Source organism: Scyliorhinus torazame, chromosome 26, assembly GCF_047496885.1.
Source record: "Scyliorhinus torazame isolate Kashiwa2021f chromosome 26, sScyTor2.1, whole genome shotgun sequence".
In the NCBI taxonomy this organism is placed as follows: domain Eukaryota; kingdom Metazoa; phylum Chordata; class Chondrichthyes; order Carcharhiniformes; family Scyliorhinidae; genus Scyliorhinus; species Scyliorhinus torazame.
The window spans coordinates 21,470,248-21,495,362 of record NC_092732.1 but is presented as its reverse complement, the minus strand read 5'-3'; positions in this window follow the sequence as shown (position 1 = coordinate 21,495,362).

The window sequence follows — 25,115 nt, the reverse complement described above, 5'->3', positions numbered from 1 at the left end:
CGAGTTAAGCATTTTCAACAATTTGCGTTCAGAACGGCTTGCATACAAATGCACTACTTTTTGCCAAATATCCACTTTAGAGAAAAGGTGATTTTTTTTTGCGGCGAATTATGCATTTTCAGTAATTAGCCGCTTTGGTTTCAGAGCAACTTGCATCTAACTTTACTATTTTTTGCCAAACATTCATTTGGGAAAATAAGTAATTTATCGGCGAGCATTTTGAGTCATTTGCCCTTTGCTTTCAGAAAAAGTGATTTTCTCGGCGAGTTGAGCAATTTCAATAATTTGCCGTTTGCTTTCAGAACGGCTTGCATGAAATTATATAACTTTTAGCCAAATATTAATTTTGGAGAAAAAGTGATTTTTTTTTGCGGCGAATTATGCATTTTCAGTATTAGCCGTTTGGTTTCAGATCAACTTGCATCTAAATTTACTGTTTTTTGCCAAACATTCATTTTGGAAAATAAGTGATTTATCGGCGAGCATTTTGAGCCCTTTGCCGTTTCCTTTGAGAAAAAGTGATTTTCTCGGCGAGTTGAGCATTTTGAACAATTTGCGTTCAGAACGGCTTGCATACAAATTGCACTACTTTTTGCCAAATTTTCACTTTGGAGAAAAAGTGATTTTTTTTTTGGCGGCGAATTATGCATTTTCAGTAGTTAGCCGTTTTGGTTTCAGAGCAACTTGCATCTAACTTTACTATTTTTTGCCAAACATTCATTTTGGAAAATAAGTAATTGATCGTCGATCATTTTGAGCCATTTGCCCTTTGCTTTCAGAAAACGTGATTTTCTCGGCGAGTTGAGCCTTTTGAATAATTTTTCGTTTGCTTTCAGAACGGCTTGCATGAAATTATACAATTTTTAGCCAAATATTCATTTTGGAGAAAAAGTGATTTTTTTTTTGGCAGCGAATTATGCATTTTCAGTATTAGCCGTTTGGATTCAGATCAACTTGCATCTAAATTTACTAGTTTTTGCCAAACATTCTTTTTGGAGAAAAAGTGATTTATCGGCCAGCATTTTGAGCCATTTGCCCTTTGCTTTCAGAAAAAGTGATTTTCTCGGCGAGTTGAGCATTTTGAATAATTTGCGTTCAGAACGGCTTGCATACAAATGCAATACTTTTTGCCAAATTTTCATTTTGGAGAAAAAGTGATTTTGTTTTTGCGACGAATTGTGCATTTTGAGTAGTTAGCCGTTTTGGTTTCAGAGCGGCTTGCATCTAAATTTACTAGTTTTTGCCAAATATTCATTTTGGAGCAAAAGTGATTTTTTTTTTGCGACGAAATATGCATTTTGAGTAGTTAGCCGTTTGGATTCAGATCAACTTGCATCTAAATTTACTATTTTTTGCCAAACATTCATTTTGGAAAATAAGTAATTTATCGGCGAGCATTTTGAGCCCTTTGCCGTTTCCTTTGACAAAAAGTGATTTTCTCGGCGAGTTGAGAATTGTGAAAAATTTGCGTTCAGAACGGCTTGCATAATAATTTACTACATTTTGCCAAATATTCATTTTGGAGAAAAAGTGATTTTGTTTGCGGCGAATTATGCATTTTGAGCCGTTTGGTTTCAGAGAAGCTTGCATCTAAATTTACTAGTTTTTGCCAAACATTCATTTTGGAGAAAAAGTGATTTATCGGCGAGCATTTTGAGCCATTTGCCCTTTGCTTTCAGAAAAAGTGATTTTCTCGGCGAGTTGAGCATTTTCAATAATTTGCCGTTTGCTTTCAGAACGGCTTGCATGAAATTATACAATTTTTAGCCAAATTTTCATTTTGGAGAAAAAGTGATTTTTTTTTTGGCGGCGAATTATGCATTTTCAGTATTAGCCGTTTGGTTTCAGAGCGGCTTGCATCTAAATTTCCTATTTTTTGCCAAACATTCATTTTGGAAAATAAGTGATTTATCGACGAGCATTTTGAGCCCTTTGCCCTTTGCTTTCAGAAAAAGTGATTTTCTCGGCGAGTTGAGCATTTTGAATAATTTGCCGTTTGCTTTCAGAACGGATTGCATGAAATTATACAACTTTTAGACAAATATTCATTTTGGAGAAAAAGTGATTTTATTTTTTGCGGCGAATTATGCATTTTGAGTAGTTAGCCGTTTTGGATTCAGAGCGGCTTGCATCTAGATTTTCTAGTTTTTGCCAAACATTCATTTTGGAGAAAAAGTGATTTTTTTTTTGCGGCGAATTATGCATTTTCAGTATTAGCCGTTTGGTTTCAGAGCGGCTTGCATCTAAATTTCCTATTTTTTGCCAAACATTCATTTTGGAAAATAAGTGACTTATCGACGAGCATTTTGAGCCCTTTGCCCTTTGCTTTCAGAAAAAGTGATTTTCTCGGCGAGTTGAGCATTTTGAATAATTTGCCGTTTGCTTTCAGAACGGATTGCATGAAATTATACAACTTTTAGACAAATATTCATTTTGGAGAAAAATTGATTTTATTTTTTGCGGCGAATTATGCATTTTGAGTAGTTAGCCGTTTTGGATTCAGAGCGGCTTGCATCTAGATTTTCTAGTTTTTGCCAAACATTCATTTTGGAGAAAAAGTGATTTTTTTTTTGCGGCGAATTATGCATTTTCAGTAGTTAGCCGTTTGGTTTCAGAGCGGCTTGCATCTAAATTTACTACTTTTTGCCAAACATTCATTTTGGAAAATAAGTGATTTATCGGCGAGCATTTTGAGCCATTTGCCCTTTGCTTTCAGAAAAAGTGATTTTCTCGGCGAGTTAAGCATTTTCAACAATTTGCGTTCAGAACGGCTTGCATACAAATGCACTACTTTTTGCCAAATATCCACTTTAGAGAAAAGGTGATTTTTTTTTGCGGCGAATTATGCATTTTCAGTAATTAGCCGCTTTGGTTTCAGAGCAACTTGCATCTAACTTTACTATTTTTTGCCAAACATTCATTTGGGAAAATAAGTAATTTATCGGCGAGCATTTTGAGTCATTTGCCCTTTGCTTTGACAAAAAGTGATTTTCTCGGCGAGTTGAGAATTGTGAAAAATTTGCGTTCAGAACGGCTTGCATAATAATTTACTACATTTTGCCAAATATTCATTTTGGAGAAAAAGTGATTTTGTTTGCGGCGAATTATGCATTTTGAGCCGTTTGGTTTCAGAGAAGCTTGCATCTAAATTTACTAGTTTTTGCCAAACATTCATTTTGGAGAAAAAGTGATTTATCGGCGAGCATTTTGAGCCATTTGCCCTTTGCTTTCAGAAAAAGTGATTTTCTCGGCGAGTTGAGCATTTTCAATAATTTGCCGTTTGCTTTCAGAACGGCTTGCATGAAATTATACAATTTTTAGCCAAATTTTCATTTTGGAGAAAAAGTGATTTTTTTTTTGGCGGCGAATTATGCATTTTCAGTATTAGCCGTTTGGTTTCAGAGCGGCTTGCATCTAAATTTCCTATTTTTTGCCAAACATTCATTTTGGAAAATAAGTGATTTATCGACGAGCATTTTGAGCCCTTTGCCCTTTGCTTTCAGAAAAAGTGATTTTCTCGGCGAGTTGAGCATTTTGAATAATTTGCCGTTTGCTTTCAGAACGGATTGCATGAAATTATACAACTTTTAGACAAATATTCATTTTGGAGAAAAAGTGATTTTATTTTTTGCGGCGAATTATGCATTTTGAGTAGTTAGCCGTTTTGGATTCAGAGCGGCTTGCATCTAGATTTTCTAGTTTTTGCCAAACATTCATTTTGGAGAAAAAGTGATTTTTTTTTTGCGGCGAATTATGCATTTTCAGTATTAGCCGTTTGGTTTCAGAGCGGCTTGCATCTAAATTTCCTATTTTTTGCCAAACATTCATTTTGGAAAATAAGTGATTTATGGGCGAGCATTTTGAGCCATTTGCCCTTTGCTTTCAGAAAAAGTGATTTTGTCGGCGAGTTGAGCATTTTGAATAATGCGAATTATGCATTTTCAGTATTAGCCGTTTGGTTTCAGATCAACTTGCATCTAAATTTACTAGTTTTTGCCAAACATTCTTTTTGGAGAAAAAGTGATTTATCGGCGAGCATTTTGAGCCAGTTGCCCTTTGCTTTCAGAAAAAGTGATTTTCTCGGCGAGTCGAGCATTTTGAATAATTTGCGTTTGCTTTCAGAACGGCTTGCATGACGTTATACAACTTATAGCCAAATATTCATTTTGGAGATAGTGATTTTTTTTTGCGACGAATTATTCATTTTGAGTAGTTAACCGTTTTGGTTTCAGATCAACTTGCATCTAAATTTACTATTTTTTGCCAAACATTCATTTTGGAAAATAAGTGATTTATCGGCGAGCATTTTGAGCCCTTTGCCGTTTCCTTTGAGAAAAAGTGATTTTCTCGGCGAGTTGAGCCTTTTGAATAATTTGTCGTTTGCTTTCAGAACGGCTTGCATGAAATACAACTTTTAGCCAAATATTCATTTTGGAGAAAAAGTGATTTTATTTTTTGCGACGAATTATGCATTTTGAGTAGTTAGCCGTTTTGGTTTCAGATCAACTTGCATCTAAATTTACTAGTTTTTGCCAAACATTCATTTTGGAGAAAAATTGATTTATCGGCGAGCATTTTGAGCCATTTGCTTTCAGAAAAAGTGATTTTCTCGGCGGATTGAGCATTTTGAATAATTTGCCGTTTGCTTTCAGAACGGCTTGCATGACGTTATACAACTTATAGCCAAATATTCATTTTGGAGAAAAAGTGATTTTTTTTTTGGCGGCGAATTTTCAGTAGTTAGCCGTTTGATTTCAGAGCGGCTTGCATCTAAATTTACTATTTTTTGCCAAACATTCATTTTGGAAAATAAGTGATTTATCGGCGAGCATTTTGAGCCCTTTGCCGTTTCCTTTGAGAAAAAGTGATTTTCTCGGCGAGTTGAACATTTTGAACAATTTGCGTTCAGAACGGCTTACATAAAAATTTACTACTTTTTGCCAAATATTCATCTTGGAGAAAAAGTGATTTTGCTTGCGGCGAATTATGCATTTTGAGCCGTTTGGTTTCAGAGAAGCTTGCATCAAAATTTACTAGTTTTTGCCAAACTTTCATTTTGGAGAAAAAGTGATTTATCGGCGAGCATTTTGAGCCATTTGCCTTTGCTTTCAGAAAAAGTGATTTTCTCGGCGAGTTGAGCATTTTGAATAATTTGCGTTCAGAACGGCTTGCACTACTTTTTGCCAAATTTTCATTTTGGAGAAAAAGTGATTTCGTTTTTGCGACGAAATTTGCATTTTGAGTCGTTAGCCGTTTGGATTCAGATCAACTTGCATCTAAATTTACTAGTTTTTGCCAAACATTCTTTTTGGAGAAAAAGTGATTTATCGGCGAGCATTTTGAGCCATTTGCCCTTTGCTTTCAGAAAAAGTGAATTTCTCGGCGAGTTGAGCATTTTGAATAATTTGCCGTTTGCTTTCAGGACGTTATACAACTTATAGCCAAATATTTATTTTGGAGATAAATTGATTTTTTTTTTGCGACGAATTATGCATTTTGAGTAGTTAGCCGTTTTGGTTTCAGATCAACTTGCATCTAAATTTACTATTTTTTGCCAAACATTCATTTTGTAAAATAAGTAATTTATCGGCGAGCATTTTTAGCCCTTTGCCGTTTCCTTTGACAAAAAGTGATTTTCTCGGCGAGTTGAGAATTGTGAACAATTTGCGTTCAGAAAGGCTTGCATAATAATTTACTACTTTTTGCCAAATATTCATTTTGGAAAAAACTGATTTTGTTTGCGGCGAATTATGCATTTTGAGCCGTTTGGTTTCAGAGAAGCTTGCATCTATATTTACTAGTTTTTGCCAAGCATTCATTTTGGAGAAAAAGTGATTTATCGGCGCGCATTTTGAGCCATTTGCCCTTTGCTTTCAGAAAAAGTGATTTTCTCTGCGAGTTGAGCATTTTCAATAATTTGCCGTTTGCTTTCAGAACGGCTTGCATGAAATTATACAACTTTTAGCCAAATATTAATTTTAGATAAAAAGTGATTTTTTTTGCGGCGAATTATGCATTTTCAGTAGTTAGCCGTTTGGTTTCAGAGCGGCTTGCATCTAAATTTACTATTTTTTGCCAAACATTCATTTTGGAAAATAAGTGATTTATCGGCGAGCATTTTGATCCCTTTGCCGTTTGCTTTGAGAAAAAGTGATTTTCTCGGCGAGTTGAGCATTTTGAACAATTTGAGTTCAGAACGGCTTACATAAAAATTTACTACTTTTTGCCAAATATTCATTTTGGAGAAAAAGTGATTTTTTTTGCGGCGAATTATGCATTTTGAGCCGTGTGGTTTCAGAGAAGCTTGCATCAAAATTTACTTGTTTTTGCCAAACATTCATTTTGGAAAATAAGTGATTTATCGGCGAGCATTTTGAGCCATTTGCCCTTTGCTTTCAGAAAAAGTGATTTTCTAGGCGAGTTCAGCATTTTGAATAATTTGCCGTTTGCTTTCAGAACGGCTTGCATGAAATTATACAATTTTTAGCCAAATATTCATTTTGGAGAAAAAGTGATTTTCTCGGCGAGTTGAGCATTTTGAATAATTTGCCGTTTGCTTTCAGAACGGATTGCATGAAATTATACAACTTTTAGACAAATATTCATTTTGGAGAAAAAGTGATTTTATTTTTTGCGGCGAATTATGCATTTTGAGTAGTTAGCCGTTTTGGATTCAGAGCGGCTTGCATCTAGATTTTCTAGTTTTTGCCAAACATTCATTTTGGAGAAAAAGTGATTTTTTTTTTGCGGCGAATTATGCATTTTCAGTAGTTAGCCGTTTGGTTTCAGAGCGGCTTGCATCTAAATTTACTACTTTTTGCCAAACATTCATTTTGGAAAATAAGTGATTTATCGGCGAGCATTTTGAGCCATTTGCCCTTTGCTTTCAGAAAAAGTGATTTTCTCGGCGAGTTAAGCATTTTCAACAATTTGCGTTCAGAACGGCTTGCATACAAATGCACTACTTTTTGCCAAATATCCACTTTAGAGAAAAGGTGATTTTTTTTTGCGGCGAATTATGCATTTTCAGTAATTAGCCGCTTTGGTTTCAGAGCAACTTGCATCTAACTTTACTATTTTTTGCCAAACATTCATTTGGGAAAATAAGTAATTTATCGGCGAGCATTTTGAGTCATTTGCCCTTTGCTTTGACAAAAAGTGATTTTCTCGGCGAGTTGAGAATTGTGAAAAATTTGCGTTCAGAACGGCTTGCATAATAATTTACTACATTTTGCCAAATATTCATTTTGGAGAAAAAGTGATTTTGTTTGCGGCGAATTATGCATTTTGAGCCGTTTGGTTTCAGAGAAGCTTGCATCTAAATTTACTAGTTTTTGCCAAACATTCATTTTGGAGAAAAAGTGATTTATCGGCGAGCATTTTGAGCCATTTGCCCTTTGCTTTCAGAAAAAGTGATTTTCTCGGCGAGTTGAGCATTTTCAATAATTTGCCGTTTGCTTTCAGAACGGCTTGCATGAAATTATACAATTTTTAGCCAAATTTTCATTTTGGAGAAAAAGTGATTTTTTTTTTGGCGGCGAATTATGCATTTTCAGTATTAGCCGTTTGGTTTCAGAGCGGCTTGCATCTAAATTTCCTATTTTTTGCCAAACATTCATTTTGGAAAATAAGTGATTTATCGACGAGCATTTTGAGCCCTTTGCCCTTTGCTTTCAGAAAAAGTGATTTTCTCGGCGAGTTGAGCATTTTGAATAATTTGCCGTTTGCTTTCAGAACGGATTGCATGAAATTATACAACTTTTAGACAAATATTCATTTTGGAGAAAAAGTGATTTTATTTTTTGCGGCGAATTATGCATTTTGAGTAGTTAGCCGTTTTGGATTCAGAGCGGCTTGCATCTAGATTTTCTAGTTTTTGCCAAACATTCATTTTGGAGAAAAAGTGATTTTTTTTTTGCGGCGAATTATGCATTTTCAGTATTAGCCGTTTGGTTTCAGAGCGGCTTGCATCTAAATTTCCTATTTTTTGCCAAACATTCATTTTGGAAAATAAGTGATTTATGGGCGAGCATTTTGAGCCATTTGCCCTTTGCTTTCAGAAAAAGTGATTTTGTCGGCGAGTTGAGCATTTTGAATAATGCGAATTATGCATTTTCAGTATTAGCCGTTTGGTTTCAGATCAACTTGCATCTAAATTTACTAGTTTTTGCCAAACATTCTTTTTGGAGAAAAAGTGATTTATCGGCGAGCATTTTGAGCCAGTTGCCCTTTGCTTTCAGAAAAAGTGATTTTCTCGGCGAGTCGAGCATTTTGAATAATTTGCGTTTGCTTTCAGAACGGCTTGCATGACGTTATACAACTTATAGCCAAATATTCATTTTGGAGATAGTGATTTTTTTTTGCGACGAATTATTCATTTTGAGTAGTTAACCGTTTTGGTTTCAGATCAACTTGCATCTAAATTTACTATTTTTTGCCAAACATTCATTTTGGAAAATAAGTGATTTATCGGCGAGCATTTTGAGCCCTTTGCCGTTTCCTTTGAGAAAAAGTGATTTTCTCGGCGAGTTGAGCCTTTTGAATAATTTGTCGTTTGCTTTCAGAACGGCTTGCATGAAATACAACTTTTAGCCAAATATTCATTTTGGAGAAAAAGTGATTTTATTTTTTGCGACGAATTATGCATTTTGAGTAGTTAGCCGTTTTGGTTTCAGATCAACTTGCATCTAAATTTACTAGTTTTTGCCAAACATTCATTTTGGAGAAAAATTGATTTATCGGCGAGCATTTTGAGCCATTTGCTTTCAGAAAAAGTGATTTTCTCGGCGGATTGAGCATTTTGAATAATTTGCCGTTTGCTTTCAGAACGGCTTGCATGACGTTATACAACTTATAGCCAAATATTCATTTTGGAGAAAAAGTGATTTTTTTTTTGGCGGCGAATTTTCAGTAGTTAGCCGTTTGATTTCAGAGCGGCTTGCATCTAAATTTACTATTTTTTGCCAAACATTCATTTTGGAAAATAAGTGATTTATCGGCGAGCATTTTGAGCCCTTTGCCGTTTCCTTTGAGAAAAAGTGATTTTCTCGGCGAGTTGAACATTTTGAACAATTTGCGTTCAGAACGGCTTACATAAAAATTTACTACTTTTTGCCAAATATTCATCTTGGAGAAAAAGTGATTTTGCTTGCGGCGAATTATGCATTTTGAGCCGTTTGGTTTCAGAGAAGCTTGCATCAAAATTTACTAGTTTTTGCCAAACTTTCATTTTGGAGAAAAAGTGATTTATCGGCGAGCATTTTGAGCCATTTGCCTTTGCTTTCAGAAAAAGTGATTTTCTCGGCGAGTTGAGCATTTTGAATAATTTGCGTTCAGAACGGCTTGCACTACTTTTTGCCAAATTTTCATTTTGGAGAAAAAGTGATTTCGTTTTTGCGACGAAATTTGCATTTTGAGTCGTTAGCCGTTTGGATTCAGATCAACTTGCATCTAAATTTACTAGTTTTTGCCAAACATTCTTTTTGGAGAAAAAGTGATTTATCGGCGAGCATTTTGAGCCATTTGCCCTTTGCTTTCAGAAAAAGTGAATTTCTCGGCGAGTTGAGCATTTTGAATAATTTGCCGTTTGCTTTCAGGACGTTATACAACTTATAGCCAAATATTTATTTTGGAGATAAATTGATTTTTTTTTTGCGACGAATTATGCATTTTGAGTAGTTAGCCGTTTTGGTTTCAGATCAACTTGCATCTAAATTTACTATTTTTTGCCAAACATTCATTTTGTAAAATAAGTAATTTATCGGCGAGCATTTTTAGCCCTTTGCCGTTTCCTTTGACAAAAAGTGATTTTCTCGGCGAGTTGAGAATTGTGAACAATTTGCGTTCAGAAAGGCTTGCATAATAATTTACTACTTTTTGCCAAATATTCATTTTGGAAAAAACTGATTTTGTTTGCGGCGAATTATGCATTTTGAGCCGTTTGGTTTCAGAGAAGCTTGCATCTATATTTACTAGTTTTTGCCAAGCATTCATTTTGGAGAAAAAGTGATTTATCGGCGCGCATTTTGAGCCATTTGCCCTTTGCTTTCAGAAAAAGTGATTTTCTCTGCGAGTTGAGCATTTTCAATAATTTGCCGTTTGCTTTCAGAACGGCTTGCATGAAATTATACAACTTTTAGCCAAATATTAATTTTAGATAAAAAGTGATTTTTTTTGCGGCGAATTATGCATTTTCAGTAGTTAGCCGTTTGGTTTCAGAGCGGCTTGCATCTAAATTTACTATTTTTTGCCAAACATTCATTTTGGAAAATAAGTGATTTATCGGCGAGCATTTTGATCCCTTTGCCGTTTGCTTTGAGAAAAAGTGATTTTCTCGGCGAGTTGAGCATTTTGAACAATTTGAGTTCAGAACGGCTTACATAAAAATTTACTACTTTTTGCCAAATATTCATTTTGGAGAAAAAGTGATTTTTTTTGCGGCGAATTATGCATTTTGAGCCGTGTGGTTTCAGAGAAGCTTGCATCAAAATTTACTTGTTTTTGCCAAACATTCATTTTGGAAAATAAGTGATTTATCGGCGAGCATTTTGAGCCATTTGCCCTTTGCTTTCAGAAAAAGTGATTTTCTAGGCGAGTTCAGCATTTTGAATAATTTGCCGTTTGCTTTCAGAACGGCTTGCATGAAATTATACAATTTTTAGCCAAATATTCATTTTGGAGAAAAAGTGATTTTTTTTTTGGCGGCGAATTATGCATTTTCAGTATTAGCCGTTTGGTTTCAGAGCGGCTTGCATCTAAATTTTCTATTTTTTTGCAAACATTCATTTTGGAAAATAAGTAATTTATCGGCGAGCTTTTTGAGTGATTTGCCCTTTGCTTTCAGAAAAAGTGATTTTCTCGGCGGATTGAGCATTTTGAATAATTTGCCGTTTGCTTTCAGAACGGATTGCATGAAATTATACAACTTTTAGCCAAATATTCATTTTGGAGAAAAAGTGATTTTTTTTGCGGCGAATTATGCATTTTGAGCCGTTTGGTTTCAGAGAAGCTTGCATCAAAATTTACTAGTTTTTGCCAAACATTCATTTTGGAGAAAAAGTGATTTATCGGCGAGCATTTTGATCCCTTTGCCGTTTGCTTTGAGAAAAAGTGATTTTCTCGGAGAGTTGAGCATTTTGAACAATTTGAGTTCAGAACGGCTTACATAAAAATTTACTACTTTTTGCCAAATATTCATTTTGGAGAAAAAGTGATTTTTTTTGCGGCGAATTATGCATTTTGAGCCGTGTGGTTTCACAGAAGCTTGCATCAAAATTTACTTGTTTTTGCCAAACATTCATTTTGGAAAATAAGTGATTTATCGGCGAGCATTTTGAGCCATTTGCCCTTTGCTTTCAGAAAAAGTGATTTTCTAGGCGAGTTCAGCATTTTGAATAATTTGCCGTTTGCATTCAGAACGGCTTGCATGAAATTATACAATTTTTAGCCAAATATTCATTTTGGAGAAAAAGTGATTTTTTTTTTGGCGGCGAATTATGCATTTTCAGTATTAGCCGTTTGGTTTCAGAGCGGCTTGCATCTAAATTTTCTATTTTTTTGCAAACATTCATTTTGGAAAATAAGTAATTTATCGGCGAGCATTTTGAGTGATTTGCCCTTTGCTTTCCGAAAAAGTGATTTTCTCGGCGGATTGAGCATTTTGAATAATTTGCCGTTTGCTTTCAGAACGGATTGCATGAAATTATACAACTTTTAGCCAAATATTCATTTTGGAGAAAAAGTGATTTTATTTTTTGCGGCGAATTATGCATTTTGAGTAGTTAGCCGTTTTGGATTCAGAGCGGCTTGCATCTAAATTTTCTAGTTTTTGCCAAATATCCACTTTAGAGAAAAAGTGATTTTTTTTTTGCGGCGAATTATACATTTTCAGTAGTTAGCCGTTTTCGTTTCAGAGCAACTTGCATCTAACTTTACTATTTTTTGCCAAACATTCATTTTGGAAAATAAGTAATTTATTGGCGAGCATTTTGAGCCATTTGCCCTTTGCCTTCAGAAAAAGTGATTTTCTCGGCGAGTTGAGCCCTTTGAATAATTTGTCGTTTGCTTTCAGAACGGCTTGCATGAAATACAACTTTTAGCCAAATATTCATTTTGGAGAAAAAGTGGTTTTATTTTTTGCGACGAATTATGCATTTTGAGTAGTTAGCCGTTTTGGTTTCAGATCAACTTGCATCTAAATTTACTAGTTGTTACCAAACATTCATTTTGGAGAAAAAGTGATTTATCGGCGAGCATTTTGAGCCATTTGCACTTTGCTTTCAGAAAAGGTGATTTTCTCGGCGGATTGAGCATTTTGAATAATTTGCCGTTTGCTTTCAGAACGGCTTGCAACTTGCATCTAAATTTACTAGTTTTTACCAAACATTCATTTTGGAGAAAAAGTGATTTATCGGCGAGCATTTTGAGCCCTTTGCCGTTTCCTTTGAGAAAAAGTGATTTTCTCGGCGAGTTGAGCATTTTGAACAATTTGCGTTCAGAACGGCTTACATAAAAATTTACTACTTTTTGCCAAATATTGATTTTGGAGAAAAAGTGATTTTGTTTGCGGCGAATTATGCATTTTGAGCCGTTTGGTTGCAGAGAAGCTTGCATCAAAATTTACTAGTTTTTGCCAAACATTCATTTTGGAGAAAAAGTGATTTATCGGCGAGCATTTTGAGCCATTTGCCCTTTGCTTTCAGAAAAAGTGATTTTCTCGGCGAGTTGAGCATTTTGAATAATTTGCCGTTTGCTTTCAGAACGGCTTGCATGAAATTATACAATTTTTAGCCAAATATTCATTTTGGAGAAAAAGTGATTTTTTTTTTGGCGTCGAATTATGCATTTTCAGTATTCGCCGTTTGGTTTCAGTGCGGCTTGCATCTAAATTTTCTATTTTTTGCCAAACATTCATTATGGAAAATAAGTGATTTATCGGCGAGCATTTTGAGCCATTTGCCGTTTCCTTTGACAGAAAGTGATTTTCTCGGCGAGTTGAGAATTGTGAACAATTTGCGTTCAGAAAGGCTTGCATAATAATTTACTACTTTTTGCCAAATATTCATTTTGGAAAAAACTGATTTTGTTTGCGGCGAATTATGCATTTTGAGCCGTTTGGTTTCAGAGAAGCTTGCATCTATATTTACTAGTTTTTGCCAAGCATTCATTTTGGAGAAAAAGTGATTTATCGGCGAGCATTTTGAGCCATTTGCCCTTTGCTTTCAGAAAAAGTGATTTTCTCTGCGAGTTGAGCATTTTCAATAATTTGCCGTTTGCTTTCAGAACGGCTTGCATGAAATTATACAACTTTTAGCCAAATATTAATTTTAGATAAAAAGTGATTTTTTTTGCGGCGAATTATGCATTTTCAGTAGTTAGCCGTTTGGTTTCAGAGCGGCTTGCATCTAAATTTACTATTTTTTGCCAAACATTCATTTTGGAAAATAAGTGATTTATCGGCGAGCATTTTGATCCCTTTGCCGTTTGCTTTGAGAAAAAGTGATTTTCTCGGCGAGTTGAGCATTTTGAACAATTTGAGTTCAGAACGGCTTACATAAAAATTTACTACTTTTTGCCAAATATTCATTTTGGAGAAAAAGTGATTTTTTTTGCGGCGAATTATGCATTTTGAGCCGTGTGGTTTCAGAGAAGCTTGCATCAAAATGTACTTGTTTTTGCCAAACATTCATTTTGGAAAATAAGTGATTTATCGGCGAGCATTTTGAGCCATTTGCCCTTTGCTTTCAGAAAAAGTGATTTTCTAGGCGAGTTCAGCATTTTGAATAATTTGCCGTTTGCTTTCAGAACGGCTTGCATGAAATTATACAATTTTTAGCCAAAAATTCATTTTGGAGAAAAAGTGATTTTTTTTTTGGCGGCGAATTATGCATTTTCAGTATTAGCCGTTTGGTTTCAGAGCGGCTTGCATCTAAATTTTCTATTTTTTTGCAAACATTCATTTTGGAAAATAAGTAATTTATCGGCGAGCATTTTGAGTGATTTGCCCTTTGCTTTCAGAAAAAGTGATTTTCTCGGCGGATTGAGCATTTTGAATAATTTGCCGTTTGCTTTCAGAACGGATTGCATGAAATTATACAACTTTTAGCCAAATATTCATTTTGGAGAAAAAGTGATTTTGTTTGCGGGAATTATGCATTTTGAGCCGTTTGGTTTCAGAGAAGCTTGCATCAAAATTTACTAGTTTTTGCCAAACATTCATTTTGGAGAAAAAGTGATTTATCGGCGAGCATTTTGATCCCTTTGCCGTTTGCTTTGAGAAAAAGTGATTTTCTCGGAGAGTTGAGCATTTTGAACAATTTGAGTTCAGAACGGCTTACATAAAAATTTACTACTTTTTGCCAAATATTCATTTTGGAGAAAAAGTGATTTTTTTTGCGGCGAATTATGCATTTTGAGCCGTGTGGTTTCAGAGAAGCTTGCATCAAAATTTACTTGTTTTTGCCAAACATTCATTTTGGAAAATAAGTGATTTATCGGCGAGCATTTTGAGCCATTTGCCCTTTGCTTTCAGAAAAAGTGATTTTCTAGGCGAGTTCAGCATTTTGAATAATTTGCCGTTTGCATTCAGAACGGCTTGCATGAAATTATACAATTTTTAGCCAAATATTCATTTTGGAGAAAAAGTGATTTTTTTTTTGGCGGCGAATTATGCATTTTCAGTATTAGCCGTTTGGTTTCAGAGCGGCTTGCATCTAAATTTTCTATTTTTTTGCAAACATTCATTTTGGAAAATAAGTAATTTATCGGCGAGCATTTTGAGTGATTTGCCCTTTGCTTTCCGAAAAAGGGATTTTCTCGGCGGATTGAGCATTTTGAATAATTTGCCGTTTGCTTTCAGAACGGATTGCATGAAATTATACAACTTTTAGCCAAATATTCATTTTGGAGAAAAAGTGATTTTATTTTTTGCGGCGAATTATGCATTTTGAGTAGTTAGCCGTTTTGGATTCAGAGCGGCTTGCATCTAAATTTTCTAGTTTTTGCCAAATATCCACTTTAGAGAAAAAGTGATTTTTTTTTGCGGCGAATTATACATTTTCAGTAGTTGCCGTTTTCGTTTCAGAGCAACTTGCATCTAACTTTACTATTTTTTGCCAAACATTCATTTTGGAAAATAAGTAATTTATTGGCGAGCATTTTGAGCCATTTGCCCTTTGCCTTCAGAAAAAGTGATTTTCTCGGCGAGTTGAGCCTTTTGAATAATTTGTCGTTTGCTTTCAGAACGGCTTGCATGAAATACAACTTTTAGCCAAATATTCATTTTGGAGAAAAAGTGGTTTTATTTTTTGCGACGAATTATGCATTTTGAGTAGTTAGCCGTTTTGGTTTCAGATCAACTTGCATCTAAATTTACTAGTTGTTACCAAACATTCATTTTGGAGAAAAAGTGATTTATCGGCGAGCATTTTGAGCCATTTGCACTTTGCTTTCAGAAAAGGTGATTTTCTCGGCGGATTGAGCATTTTGAATAATTTGCCGTTTGCTTTCAGAACGGCTTGCAACTTGCATCTAAATTTACTAGTTTTTACCAAACATTCATTTTGGAGAAAAAGTGATTTATCGGCGAGCATTTTGAGCCCTTTGCCGTTTCCTTTGAGAAAAAGTGATTTTCTCGGCGAGTTGAGCATTTTGAACAATTTGCGTTCAGAACGGCTTACATAAAAATTTACTACTTTTTGCCAAATATTCATTTTGGAGAAAAAGTGATTTTGTTTGCGGCGAATTATGCATTTTGAGCCGTTTGGTTGCAGAGAAGCTTGCATCAAAATTTACTAGTTTTTGCCAAACATTCATTTTGGAGAAAAAGTGATTTATCGGCGAGCATTTTGAGCCATTTGCCCTTTGCTTTCAGAAAAAGTGATTTTCTCGGCGAGTTGAGCATTTTGAATAATTTGCCGTTTGCTTTCAGAACGGCTTGCATGAAATTATACAATTTTTAGCCAAATATTCATTTTGGAGAAAAAGTGATTTTTTTTTTGGCGTCGAATTATGCATTTTCAGTATTAGCCGTTTGGTTTCAGTGCGGCTTGCATCTAAATTTTCTATTTTTTGCCAAACATTCATTATGGAAAATAAGTGATTTATCGGCGAGCATTTTGAGCCATTTGCCCTTTGCTTTCAGAAAAAGTGATTTATCGGTGAGTTGAGCATTTTGAATAATTTGCCGTTTGCTTTCAGAACGGATTGCATGAAATTATACAACTTTTAGACAAATATTCATTTTGGAGAAAAAGTGATTTTATTTTTTGCGGCGAATTATGCATTTTGAGTCGTTAGCCGTTTTGGATTCAGAGCGGCTTGCATCTAAATTTTCTAGTTTTTGCCAAACCTTCATTTTGGAGAAAAAGTGAGGTTTTTTTTGCGGCGAATTATGCATTTTCAGTAATTAGCCGTTTGGTTTCAGAGTGGCTTGCATCTAAATTTACTATTTTTTGCCAAACATTCATTTTGGAAAATAATTGATTTATCGGCGAGCATTTTGAGCCATTTGCCCTTTGCTTTCAGAAAAAGTGATTTTCTCGGCGAGTTGAGCATTTTGAATAATTTGCCGTTGGCTTTCAGAACGGCTTGCATGAAATTATACAATTTTTAGCCAAATATTCATTTTGGAGAAAAAGTGATTTTTTTTTTGGCGGCGGATTCTGCATTTTCAGTATTAGCCGTTTGGTTTCAGAGAGGCTTGCATCTAAATTTTCTATTTTTTGCAAACATTCATTTTGGAAAATAAGTAATTTATCGGCGAGCATTTTGAGTGATTTGCCCTTTGCTTTCAGAAAAAGTGATTTTCTCGGCGGATTGAGCATTTTGAATAATTTGCCGTTTGCTTTCAGAACGGCTTGCATGAAATTATACAATTTTTAGCCAAATATTCATTTTGGAGAAAAAGTGATTTTATGTTTTGCGGCGAATTATGCATTTTGAGTAGTTGGCCGTTTTGGATTCAGAGCGGCTTGCATCTAAATTTTCTAGTTTCTGCCAAACATTCATTTTGGAGAAAAAGTGATTTTTTTTTTGGCGGCGAATTATGCATTTTCAGTAGTTAGCCGTTTGGTTTCAGAGCGGCTTGCATCTAAATTTACTATTTTTTGCCAAACATTCAATTTGGAAAATAAGTGATTTATCGGCCAGCATTTTGAGCCATTTGCCCTTTGCTTTCAGAAAAAGTGATTTTCTCGGCGAGTTGAGCATTTTGAATAATTTGCCGTTTGCTTTCAGAACAGCTTGCATGAAATTATACAATTTTTAGCCAAATATTCATTTTGGAGAAAAAGTGATTTTTTTTTTGGCGGCGAATTATGCATTTTCAGTATTAGCCGTTTGGTTTCAGAGCGGCTTGCATCTAAATTTTCTATTTTTTGCAAACATTCATTTTGGAAAATAAGTAATTTATCGGCGAGTATTTTGAGTGATTTGCCCTTTGCTTTCAGAAAAAGTGATTTTCTCGGCGGATTGAGCATTTTGAATAATTTGCCGTTTGCTTTCAGAACGGCTTGCATGAAATTATACAATTTTTAGCCAAATATTCATTTTGGAGAAAAAGTGATTTTATTTTTTGCGGCGAATTATGCATTTTGAGTAGTTAGCCGTTTTGGATTCAGAGCGGCTTGCATCTAAATTTTCTAGTTTCTGCCAAGCATTCGTTTTGGAAAATAAGTGATTTATCGGCGAGCATTTTGAGCCATTTGCCCTTTGCTTTCAGAAAAAGTGATTTTCTCGGTGAGTTGAGCATTTTGAATAATTTGCCGTTTGCTTTCAGAACGGATTGCATGAAATTATACAACTTTTAGACAAATATTCATTTTGGAGAAAAAGTGATTTTATTTTTTGCGGCGAATTATGCATTTTGAGTAGTTAGCCGTTTTGGATTCAGAGCGTCTTGCATCTAAATTTTCTAGTTTTTGCCAAACCTTCATTTTGGAGAAAATTGAGGGTTTTTTTGCGGCGAATTATGCATTTTCAGTAGTTAGCCGTTTGGTTTCAGAGTGGCTTGCATCTAAATTTACTATTTTTTGCCAAACATTCATTTTGGAAAATAATTGATTTATCGGCGAGCATTTTGAGCCATTTGCCCTTTGCTTTCAGAAAAAGTGATTTTCTCGGCGAGTTGAGCATTTTGAATAATTTGCCGTTTGCTTTCAGAACGGCTTGCATGAAATTATACAATTTTTAGCCAAATATTCATTTTGGAGAAAAAGTGATTTTTTTTTTGGCGGCGAATTCTGCATTTTCAGTATTAGCCGTTTGGTTTCAGAGCGGCTTGCATCTAAATTTTCTATTTTTTGCAAACATTCATTTTGGAAAATAAGTAATTTATCGGCGAGCATTTTGAGTGATTTGCCCTTTGCTTTCAGAAAAAGTGATTTTCTCGGCGGATTGAGCATTTTGAATAATTTGCCGTTTGCTTTCAGAACGACTTGCATGAAATTATACAATTTTTAGCCAAATATTCATTTTGGAGAAAAAGTGATTTTTTTTTGCGGCGAATTATGCATTTTGAGTAGTTAGCCGTTTTGGATTCAGAGCGGCTTGCATCTAAATTTTCTAGTTTTTGCAAAACATTCATTATGGAAAATAAGTGATTTATCGGCGAGCATTTTGAGCCATTTGCCCTTTGCTTTCAGAAAAAGTGATTTTCTCGGCGAGTTGAGCATTTTCAATAATTTGCCGTTTGCTTTCAGAACGGCTTGCATGAAATTATACAATTTTTAGCCCAATATCCACTTTGGAGAAAAAGTGATTTTTTTTGCGGCGAATTATGCATTTTGAGTCGTTAGCCGTTTTGGATTCAGAGCGGCTTGCATCTAAATTTTCTAGTTTTTGCCAAACCTTCATTTTGGAGAAAAAGTGAGGTTTTTTTTGCGGCGAATTATGCATTTTCAGTAATTAGCCGTTTGGTTTCAGAGTGGCTTGCATCTAAATTTACTATTTTTTGCCAAACATTCATTTTGGAAAATAATTGATTTATCGGCGAGCATTTTGAGCCATTTGCCCTTTGCTTTCAGAAAAAGTGATTTTCTCGGCGAGTTGAGCATTTTGAATAATTTGCCGTTGGCTTTCAGAACGGCTTGCATGAAATTATACAATTTTTAGCCAAATATTCATTTTGGAGAAAAAGTGATTTTTTTTTTGGCGGCGGATTCTGCATTTTCAGTATTAGCCGTTTGGTTTCAGAGAGGCTTGCATCTAAATTTTCTATTTTTTGCAAACATTCATTTTGGAAAATAAGTAATTTATCGGCGAGCATTTTGAGTGATTTGCCCTTTGCTTTCAGAAAAAGTGATTTTCTCGGCGGATTGAGCATTTTGAATAATTTGCCGTTTGCTTTCAGAACGGCTTGCATGAAATTATACAATTTTTAGCCAAATATTCATTTTGGAGAAAAAGTGATTTTATGTTTTGCGGCGAATTATGCATTTTGAGTAGTTGGCCGTTTTGGATTCAGAGCGGCTTGCATCTAAATTTTCTAGTTTCTGCCAAACATTCATTTTGGAGAAAAAGTGATTTTTTTTTTGGCGGCGAATTATGCATTTTCAGTAGTTAGCCGTTTGGTTTCAGAGCGGCTTGCATCTAAATTTACTATTTTTTGCCAAACATTCAATTTGGAAAATAAGTGATTTATCGGCCAGCATTTTGAGCCATTTGCCCTTTGCTTTCAGAAAAAGTGATTTTCTCGGCGAGTTGAGCATTTTGAATAATTTGCCGTTTGCTTTCAGAACAGCTTGCATGAAATTATACAATTTTTAGCCAAATATTCATTTTGGAGAAAAAGTGATTTTTTTTTTGGCGGCGAATTATGCATTTTCAGTATTAGCCGTTTGGTTTCAGAGCGGCTTGCATCTAAATTTTCTATTTTTTGCAAACATTCATTTTGGAAAATAAGTAATTTATCGGCGAGTATTTTGAGTGATTTGCCCTTTGCTTTCAGAAAAAGTGATTTTCTCGGCGGATTGAGCATTTTGAATAATTTGCCGTTTGCTTTCAGAACGGCTTGCATGAAATTATACAATTTTTAGCCAAATATTCATTTTGGAGAAAAAGTGATTTTATTTTTTGCGGCGAATTATGCATTTTGAGTAGTTAGCCGTTTTGGATTCAGAGCGGCTTGCATCTAAATTTTCTAGTTTCTGCCAAGCATTCGTTTTGGAAAATAAGTGATTTATCGGCGAGCATTTTGAGCCATTTGCCCTTTGCTTTCAGAAAAAGTGATTTTCTCGGTGAGTTGAGCATTTTGAATAATTTGCCGTTTGCTTTCAGAACGGATTGCATGAAATTATACAACTTTTAGACAAATATTCATTTTGGAGAAAAAGTGATTTTATTTTTTGCGGCGAATTATGCATTTTGAGTAGTTAGCCGTTTTGGATTCAGAGCGTCTTGCATCTAAATTTTCTAGTTTTTGCCAAACCTTCATTTTGGAGAAAATTGAGGGTTTTTTTGCGGCGAATTATGCATTTTCAGTAGTTAGCCGTTTGGTTTCAGAGTGGCTTGCATCTAAATTTACTATTTTTTGCCAAACATTCATTTTGGAAAATAATTGATTTATCGGCGAGCATTTTGAGCCATTTGCCCTTTGCTTTCAGAAAAAGTGATTTTCTCGGCGAGTTGAGCATTTTGAATAATTTGCCGTTTGCTTTCAGAACGGCTTGCATGAAATTATACAATTTTTAGCCAAATATTCATTTTGGAGAAAAAGTGATTTTTTTTTTGGCGGCGAATTCTGCATTTTCAGTATTAGCCGTTTGGTTTCAGAGCGGCTTGCATCTAAATTTTCTATTTTTTGCAAACATTCATTTTGGAAAATAAGTAATTTATCGGCGAGCATTTTGAGTGATTTGCCCTTTGCTTTCAGAAAAAGTGATTTTCTCGGCGGATTGAGCATTTTGAATAATTTGCCGTTTGCTTTCAGAACGACTTGCATGAAATTATACAATTTTTAGCCAAATATTCATTTTGGAGAAAAAGTGATTTTTTTTTGCGGCGAATTATGCATTTTGAGTAGTTAGCCGTTTTGGATTCAGAGCGGCTTGCATCTAAATTTTCTAGTTTTTGCAAAACATTCATTTTGGAGAAAAAGTGATTTTTTTTTTTGCGGCGAATTATGCATTTTCAGTAGTTAGCCGTTTGGTTTCAGAGTGGCTTGCATCTAAATTTACTATTTTTTGCCAAACATTCATTTTGGAAAATAATTGATTTATCGGCGAGCATTTTGAGCCATTTGCCCTTTGCTTTCAGAAAAAGTGATTTTCTCGGCGAGTTGAGCATTTTGAATAATTTGCGTTCAGAACGGCTTGCATACAAATGCACTACTTTTTGCCAAATATCCACTTTGGAGAAAAATTGATTTTTTTTTTGCGGTGAATTATGCATTTTCAATAGTTAGCCGTTTTGGTTTCAGAGCAACTTGCATCTAACTTTACTATTTTTTGCCAAACATTCATTTTGGAAAACAAGTGATTTATCGACGAGCATTTTGAGCCCTTTGCCGTTTGCTTTGAGAAAAAGTGATTTTCTCGGCGAGTTGAGCATTTTGAACAATTTGCGTTCAGAACGGCTTCCATACAAATAGTGCATACAAAGTGGACTTTTTGCCAAATATCCACTTTGGAGAAAAAGTGATTTTTTTTTGCGGCGAATTATGCATTTTGAGTCGTTAGCCGTTTGGTTTCAGTGCAACTTGCATCTAAATTTACTTGTTTTTGCCAAACATTCATGTTGTAAATAAGTGATTTATCAGCGAGCATTTTGAGCCATTTGCAGTTTGCTTTGAGAAAAAGTGATTTTCTCGGCGAGTTGAGCATTTTGAACAATTTACCGTTTGCATTCAGAACGGCTTGCATGAAAATTTACTATTTTTTGCCAAATATTCATTTTGGAAAATAAGTGATTTATCGGCGAGCATTTTGAGCCATTTGCCCTTTGCTTTCAGAAAAAGTGATTTTCTCGGCGAGTTGAGCATTTTCAATAATTTGCCGTTTGCTTTCAGAACGGCTTGCATGAAATTATATAACTTTTAGCCAAATATTAATTTTGGAGAAAAAGTGATTTTTTTTTGCGGCGAATTATGCATTTTCAGTATTAGCCGTTTGGTTTCAGATCAACTTGCATCTAAATTTACTGTTTTTTGCCAAACATTCATTTTGGAAAATAAGTGATTTATCGGCGAGCATTTTGAGCCCTTTGCCGTTTCCTTTGAGAAAAAGTGATTTTCTCGGCGAGTTGAGCATTTTGAACAATTTGCGTTCAGAACGGCTTGCATACAAATTGCACTACTTTTTGCCAAATTTTCACTTTGGAGAAAAAGTGATTTTTTTTTTGGCGGCGAATTATGCATTTTCAGTAGTTAGCCGTTTTGGTTTCAGAGCAACTTGCATCTAACTTTACTATTTTTTGCCAAACATTCATTTTGGAAAATAAGTAATTGATCGTCGATCATTTTGAGCCATTTGCCCTTTGCTTTCAGAAAACGTGATTTTCTCGGCGAGTTGAGCCTTTTGAATAATTTGTCGTTTGCTTTCAGAACGGCTTGCATGAAATTATACAATTTTTAGCCAAATATTCATTTTGGAGAAAAAGTGATTTTTTTTTTGGCAGCGAATTATGCATTTTCAGTATTAGCCGTTTGGATTCAGATCAACTTGCATCTAAATTTACTAGTTTTTGCCAAACATTCTTTTTGGAGAAAAAGTGATTTATCGGCCAGCATTTTGAGCCATTTGCCCTTTGCTTTCAGAAAAAGTGATTTTCTCGGCGAGTTGAGCATTTTGAATAATTTGCGTTCAGAACGGCTTGCATACAAATGCAATACTTTTTGCCAAATTTTCATTTTGGAGAAAAAGTGATTTTGTTTTTGCGACGAATTGTGCATTTTGAGTAGTTAGCCGTTTTGGTTTCAGAGCGGCTTGCATCTAAATTTACTAGTTTTTGCCAAATATTCATTTTGGAGCAAAAGTGATTTTTTTTTTGCGACGAAATATGCATTTTGAGTAGTTAGCCGTTTGGATTCAGATCAACTTGCATCTAAATTTACTATTTTTTGCCAAACATTCATTTTGGAAAATAAGTAATTTATCGGCGAGCATTTTGAGCCCTTTGCCGTTTCCTTTGACAAAAAGTGATTTTCTCGGCGAGTTGAGAATTGTGAAAAATTTGCGTTCAGAACGGCTTGCATAATAATTTACTACATTTTGCCAAATATTCATTTTGGAGAAAAAGTGATTTTGTTTGCGGCGAATTATGCATTTTGAGCCGTTTGGTTTCAGAGAAGCTTGCATCTAAATTTACTAGTTTTTGCCAAACATTCATTTTGGAGAAAAAGTGATTTATCGGCGAGCATTTTGAGCCATTTGCCCTTTGCTTTCAGAAAAAGTGATTTTCTCGGCGAGTTGAGCATTTTCAATAATTTGCCGTTTGCTTTCAGAACGGCTTGCATGAAATTATACAATTTTTAGCCAAATTTTCATTTTGGAGAAAAAGTGATTTTTTTTTTGGCGGCGAATTATGCATTTTCAGTATTAGCCGTTTGGTTTCAGAGCGGCTTGCATCTAAATTTCCTATTTTTTGCCAAACATTCATTTTGGAAAATAAGTGATTTATCGACGAGCATTTTGAGCCCTTTGCCCTTTGCTTTCAGAAAAAGTGATTTTCTCGGCGAGTTGAGCATTTTGAATAATTTGCCGTTTGCTTTCAGAACGGATTGCATGAAATTATACAACTTTTAGACAAATATTCATTTTGGAGAAAAAGTGATTTTATTTTTTGCGGCGAATTATGCATTTTGAGTAGTTAGCCGTTTTGGATTCAGAGCGGCTTGCATCTAGATTTTCTAGTTTTTGCCAAACATTCATTTTGGAGAAAAAGTGTTTTTTTTTTTGCGGCGAATTATGCATTTTCAGTAGTTGTCCGTTTGGTTTCAGAGCTGCTTGCATCTAAATTTACTACTTTTTGCCAAACATTCATTTTGGAAAATAAGTGATTTATCGGCGAGCATTTTGAGCCATTTGCCCTTTGCTTTCAGAAAAAGTGATTTTCTCGGCGAGTTAAGCATTTTCAACAATTTGCGTTCAGAACGGCTTGCATACAAATGCACTACTTTTTGCCAAATATCCACTTTAGAGAAAAGGTGATTTTTTTTTGCGGCGAATTATGCATTTTCAGTAATTAGCCGCTTTGGTTTCAGAGCAACTTGCATCTAACTTTACTATTTTTTGCCAAACATTCATTTGGGAAAATAAGTAATTTATCGGCGAGCATTTTGAGTCATTTGCCCTTTGCTTTCAGAAAAAGTGATTTTCTCGGCGAGTTGAGCAATTTCAATAATTTGCCGTTTGCTTTCAGAACGGCTTGCATGAAATTATATAACTTTTAGCCAAATATTAATTTCGGAGGAAAAGTGATTTTTTTTTTTGCGGCGAATTATGCATTTTGAGTAGATAGCCGTTTGGTTTCAGGTCAACTTGCATCTAAATTTACTAGTTTTTACCAAACATTCATTTTGGAAAATAAGTGATTTATCGGCGAGCATTTTGAGCCATTTTCCCTTTGCTTTCAGAAAAAGTGATTTTCTCGGCGAGTTGAGCATTTTCAATAATTTGCCGTTTGCTTTCAGAACGGCTTGCATGAAATTATACACTTTTTAGCCCAATATCCACTTTGGAGAAAAAGTGATTTTTTTGTTGCGGCGAATTATGCATTTTGAGTAGTTAGCCGTTTTGGATTCAGAGCGGCTTGCATCTAAATTTTCTAGTTTTTGCCAAACATTCATTTTGGAGAAAAAGTGATTTTTTTTTTGCGGCGAATTATGCATTTTCAGTAGTTAGCCGTTTGGTTTCAGAGTGGCTTGCATCTAAATTTACTATTTTTTGCCAAACATTTATTTTGGAAAATAATTGATTTATCGGCGAGCATTTTGAGCCATTTGCCCTTTGCTTTCAGAAAAAGTGATTTTCTCGGCGAGTTGAGCATTTTGAATAATTTGCGTTCAGAACGGCTTGCATACAAATGCACTACTTTTTGCCAAATATCCACTTTGGAGAAAAAGTGATTTTTTTTTTGCGGCGAATTATGCATTTTCAGTAGTTAGCCGTTTTGGTTTCAGA